Source organism: Vulpes vulpes, unplaced genomic scaffold (assembly GCF_048418805.1).
Source record: "Vulpes vulpes isolate BD-2025 unplaced genomic scaffold, VulVul3 u000000702, whole genome shotgun sequence".
NCBI classification, from domain to species: domain Eukaryota; kingdom Metazoa; phylum Chordata; class Mammalia; order Carnivora; family Canidae; genus Vulpes; species Vulpes vulpes.
In genome coordinates, this window is record NW_027325804.1 from 502,501 (window position 1) to 507,500 (window position 5,000).

The window sequence follows — 5,000 nt, forward strand, 5'->3', positions numbered from 1 at the left end:
GGGTGGTGGGGCATGCTCACGTTGGCTCCTGCAAACTCCATTCATTCTGGGAATGTTCTATTGTTTCTGCTGAGTTGCCAGTTGCTGCGATGAGCCAAGCTATACTCCTTCCGTTGCCTAGTTCTTAAAAAGGCCGAGTCTCCGGTTTTCTCGGTGAATGGACTGACCCACACCTTCCCATCCCGCCGGACCCCTTCTGCAAATACTTGCACTCAAAGGGTTCTTTCACTTCGTCCAGAAAACAAACATCAGCCACCCACACCCACCCCATTGCCACAGATACGCAACCCACACAACAAAACTCCAGCTGGCCTCCTTCTGCCTCCATGTACTTTAGAGAGTCACTGTCTTAGACATGCCTTAGGCTCAAGGACTTGATGCTGTCTCCCTTTCTGTGGCACGGTCCCATCCCCCGTTAGGCCCAAAGTAGAATTGAATTGCATGACCACACTGCTACACTGCTCGCGGGAGCTGGAGAAGATATGCTAACGTGACTGACCTGATGGGAGCACTGTCCATTTGAAAGGACCTACAGGCCGAGGCGTCTACAAACATGCTCCCTGGAAGTCTTTGGCATTCACATGCCTCTGATGAAATCATTGCTCTGGAAACTCCAGCATCTATAGCCGATCTTGTTGTCCATGGTCTTCTGACCATTACTCGTCCTCTGTTCGCCTGACATTCTGCCCAATTGTCCACGGAGAAATTAGACCCCATCCCGTGAGAGCCGAATCCGATTCCTCTGCTCACCCCCACGACAGACAGAGAAGAATATGCACAGGTCTGTGCCCGCCCATCTTCTCTTTCTCTGCCACGCCACGCCACGCCACGCCACGCCAGGCCACGCCAGGCCACGGCAGAAGAAAATGTGGCCCGCCCTCCCTTCTCCTGTCAAAAGTCAAATCTGAGATATGACTTGGATACGAAGGAAACCAGATTACTGTTTTGAATCATAGACACATTGATTGATTGAAGATTTTATTTAGGTAGTCATGAGACGCGCGCGCGCGCGCACGCACGCACACGCACGCACGCACGCACGGACGGACGCACGGACGGACGCACGCACGCAGGCACGCACGCACGGACGCACGCAGAGGCAGAGACGCAGGCAGAGGGAGAAGGAGACTCCATCCATGCAGGGAGCCCGCTGTGGGACTCGACTCCAGGACCCCGGGATCACGCCCTGGGCCAAAGGCAGGCGCTCAGCCGCTGAGCCACCCCGGCCTCCCTACCTGGAGACACTTTGATAGAGTAGCAGCAGCAGCAAAGAAACACAGGCACACCGCCGCTCCCCCCACCCCCCCAGGTGAAAGAAGGTCCTGCTGACTCCCCTCCTTTTCCTCTGAGAAGAGAAGCACACCCCCTCTCCTGCCCCTGGAAGGTGCCTTGGAGGGGAGCGCCAGGAGGGGAGTGAATGACATTCTTCTCTTCAAGGACAGGAAGTGGAGCATGAGCAGGAGAATTCTGGAGAAACAGATTGTGTTATAGAAAAGAAAAGAAAGAAAAGAAAAGAAAAGAGAAAATCCTTATGTTCTTTGAGCCTCCCCCCCCCCCCCCATGGAGTTCCTCTTCCACAACCTCTTCTCATTCAACCCAATAGACAAGTATTTGGGGGGGGGGGGGGTCAGGTCCCAGACGCTGAGAGGGTGGAGGTGAAGGTGGTGCGGGGGAGGGGGGGGCACACCGTCCTCTCCAGCGCCTTTGGTTCAGACCTCCTTCGTGGCCTCCCTCCCTCCCTCCCTCCCTCCCTCCCTCCTTCCTTCCTCTTCTAAATATACAAATTAAATCCTAAAAAGAAAAAGGAAGGACACGAGAAAAAACAGTGCATCCGTTGCTGTCCTAGGAGTGCTCCCGGGGCCCTCCGCCCGTCCCCGGGCCGAGAGGCGAGATCCGAGGCGTCCTGACGGCCTCGCCGCCCGGATCTGTCCCGCTGTCGTTCGCGCCGGTTGTCGGGTGCCACCTGGCGGCCGCTTTTATAGAGCGTGTCCCCTCCGGAGGCTCGGCGGCGACAGCAAGGAACAGGCTTTGGTGGCGGTTTCCCGGGGCCGAGTTCCAGGAGGAGGGCGGCCCCGGCGCGGGCGTCCGGCTGTCGCCGGGGCATCGGCGCGCGATGCGCTCGCCGGAGATTGGACCTCCAGAGCTGCGAGGGAGTGTCGCTGTCGCCGCTGTCGCTGTTGTCGCCTCCGCCTCGCTCCCGGAGGAGGGCGTGCGGGCCGCCTGGGTGGGTCGACCAGCACCCGCCGGTGGCTCCTCCTCCGCCCGCGAGGACCGACCTGGGCCGCCTCGGGGGGAAGGGGACAGGGTGTGTCCCGCCGTCCGTCCTGTGGCTCCGGGCGATCTTCGGGCCTTCCGTGTCACGCGGTTGTCTCCCGTTGTCACGCCCTGGCGACGGGGACCGGTCCGAGCCTGGAGGGACAGCCCGTGGGTGGCGCGACAGACCCGGCTGCGGGCACGTGTGGGGGTCCCGGGCGTCGGACGCGATTTTCTCCCCGTTTTCCGAGGTCCGCTGCGGAGGTGGGTCCCGGTCGGACCGGGTGCCACGCGGGGGTGGGCCGGCCGGCCGGCCCCGGTGGCGATTCCCGGTGAGGCTGCCTCTGCCCGCGTGGCCCTCCACCTCCCCTGGCCCGTGCCGGGGTTGGGGACGGCGGTAGGCACGGGGCGGTCCTGAGGGCCGCGGGGGACGGCCTCCGCACGGTGCCTCCGGAGAACTTTGACGATTTTTCAAAGTCTCCTCTTGGAGATCACTGGCGTGGCGGCGTGGCGGCGTGGCGGCGTGGCCGTCTCCACCTCCCGCGTATCGCCCCTCCCCCCTCCCCACCCTGGGTCGACCAGATAGCCCGGGGGGCTCCGTGGGGTGGGGGTGGGGGGGCGCCGTGGGGCAGGTTTTGGGGACAGTGGCCGTGCCACGGTCCCGGGAGGTCGCGGTGACCTGTGGCTGGTCCCCGCCAGCAGGCGCGGCTATTTTCTCGCCCGAAATGAACATTTTTTGTTGCCAGGTAGGTGCTGACACGTTGTGTTTCGGCGACAGACAGGCAGACGGAAAAGACAGTCGGTCCGTCGCTCGCCTTGGAGATGTGGGCCTCTGGGCGCGTGTGGGGTTCTGGGCTTGACCGCGCGGCCGAGCCGGTCCCTGTCCTCGCTCACTGGAGCCTGAGCCGTCCGCCTGGGCCTGCGCGCCGGCTCTCGCGCTGGACTCCAGGTGGCCCGGGTCGTGGTGTCACCCTCCGGTCTCTGGCACCCGAGGGAGGGCGGTGTGGGCAGGTGGCGGTGGGTCTTTTACCCCCGTGCGCTCCATGCCGTGGGCACCCGGCTGTTGGCCGTGACAACCCCTGTCCCGCAAGGCTCCGTGCCGCGTGTCAGGCGTCCCCCGCTGTCTCTGGGGTTGTCCGGTCGCTCCTGCCCCCTGGGGGTCGAGGGGCTGCCGGTGAGGCGGAAGCAGGTCCCCCCGGTCGCCGTCCTCGCTGGGCTTTTGCTCCTCGGGAAGCCCCCTCGGGGCCGCAGCTTGCTGCCGATCGATCGATGTGGTGATCTCGTGCTCTCCTGGGCCGGGCCTAAGCCGCGTCAGACGAGGGACGGGCATCCATGGCGGATGCGACCGCTCTTCTCGCTCTGCCCGCGGGCCCCTCCCTCCCCGGCTCCTCCACGCCCGGCCGTCGTGACGGCGGGTGCGCGGGGGGGCGCGCGCCGGGGTTGGGGGTGGTGCGGACTCCGGCCCGACCCCGCCCTCCCGCCTTCTTGCCTCGCGGCGCTGGCGGGACCGGGGTCCTCTGACGCGGCGGACACTCTCGCCGGCCTTTCCTGAAGGCCTGGGTCCGTGGCGAGCGGCCCTCCCCTCCGCGGGGAGGGCCTGCCCGACGCCGCGCTGCTCACCGCCCGGCCTGGGCGCGCTTGAGCGCGTTGCGCCCGGCCCTCCGTGGTGCCCCTGGAGCGCTCCAGGTCGCCTCAGGTGCCTGAGGCCGAGCGGTGGCGTCGTTTCCTTCCCCGTCGACTCCCCTCGGGCCGCCGCCGCCGCCGTCGGTGGCGCGTCCGAGGAGCGGGTGGCGGAAGTCGGCAAGGGAGGCGCACCCGTGCCCCTGGCGGGGGCCCGGGCGCCTCGTCTTCCTTCCCCCTCCCCTCCCCCTCGCCGCGCCGGCGGGGGTGGTGTGGGGGCGGTGTGACTCGGAGGACTTGGTGGGGACGCGTGAGCGCCCGCGGCGGGCCGAGCCAGCGCCCCGGGCGCTTGGCCAGCCCGAGGGGCTGCCCCTCTCTCCCGGCACGGGTCGTGCCCCCGTCTCCGTTCCTCGGTCTCGCCCGCCTCGCGGGAGGCGGGGAGCTCTCCCCTCTGGGCGGTGACGTGGCCGCGCCGTGCTCGGGCGAGGTGGAGGGTGGTGTCCTCGAGGTTGGCACGGGCCGCGAGCGCTCGGGGTTGCCCTGTGCCTGTCCCTTGCCGGAGACCTGCGCCCGCCCCGCGAGCCCTGTCGGCCCCGGAGCGCCGTTTGGTGGGGCCCGTTTGGGGGGACGAAGGGGGGGGCGATGCGCCCTCGGTGAGAAAGCCTTCTCTAGCGATCCGAGAGGGTGCCTTGGGGTACCGGAGCCCCCAGCCGCTGCCCCTCCTCTGCGCGTGTAGTGTGGCCACCGACGCGGGGTTGACTACCGTCGCGACGTGTTTGGGCAGAGCGCCGCTCTTTGCCTACCGCGGCCTGCGCCTCCCCCCTCCGAGATGGGGGAGGATACCGTCGGGCCGGGCCGGCGTCCGGTGCGGGGTGTGTTGCCCGCGTGCGTGTGCGAGTGTGCGCGCGGCCGGGGGGGGGTTGGGGCGGGGCGGCCCGCCCCCCGCCCCCCCCCCACGCCAGCCACCCCGTGTGTGTTGCGTGTGCGCCGCGCGAGCGGCTGGCTTGGCTGGCTGGCTGGCTGGCTGGCTGTCTGTCCGGGCCCCCGCCCGCTCCCGGGCGGAGTCGCCGCCGGCGGTGGCGCGGCGGGCGCGCACGGGTCGGGCCAGCTCCCGCCTGGGGGCGCCT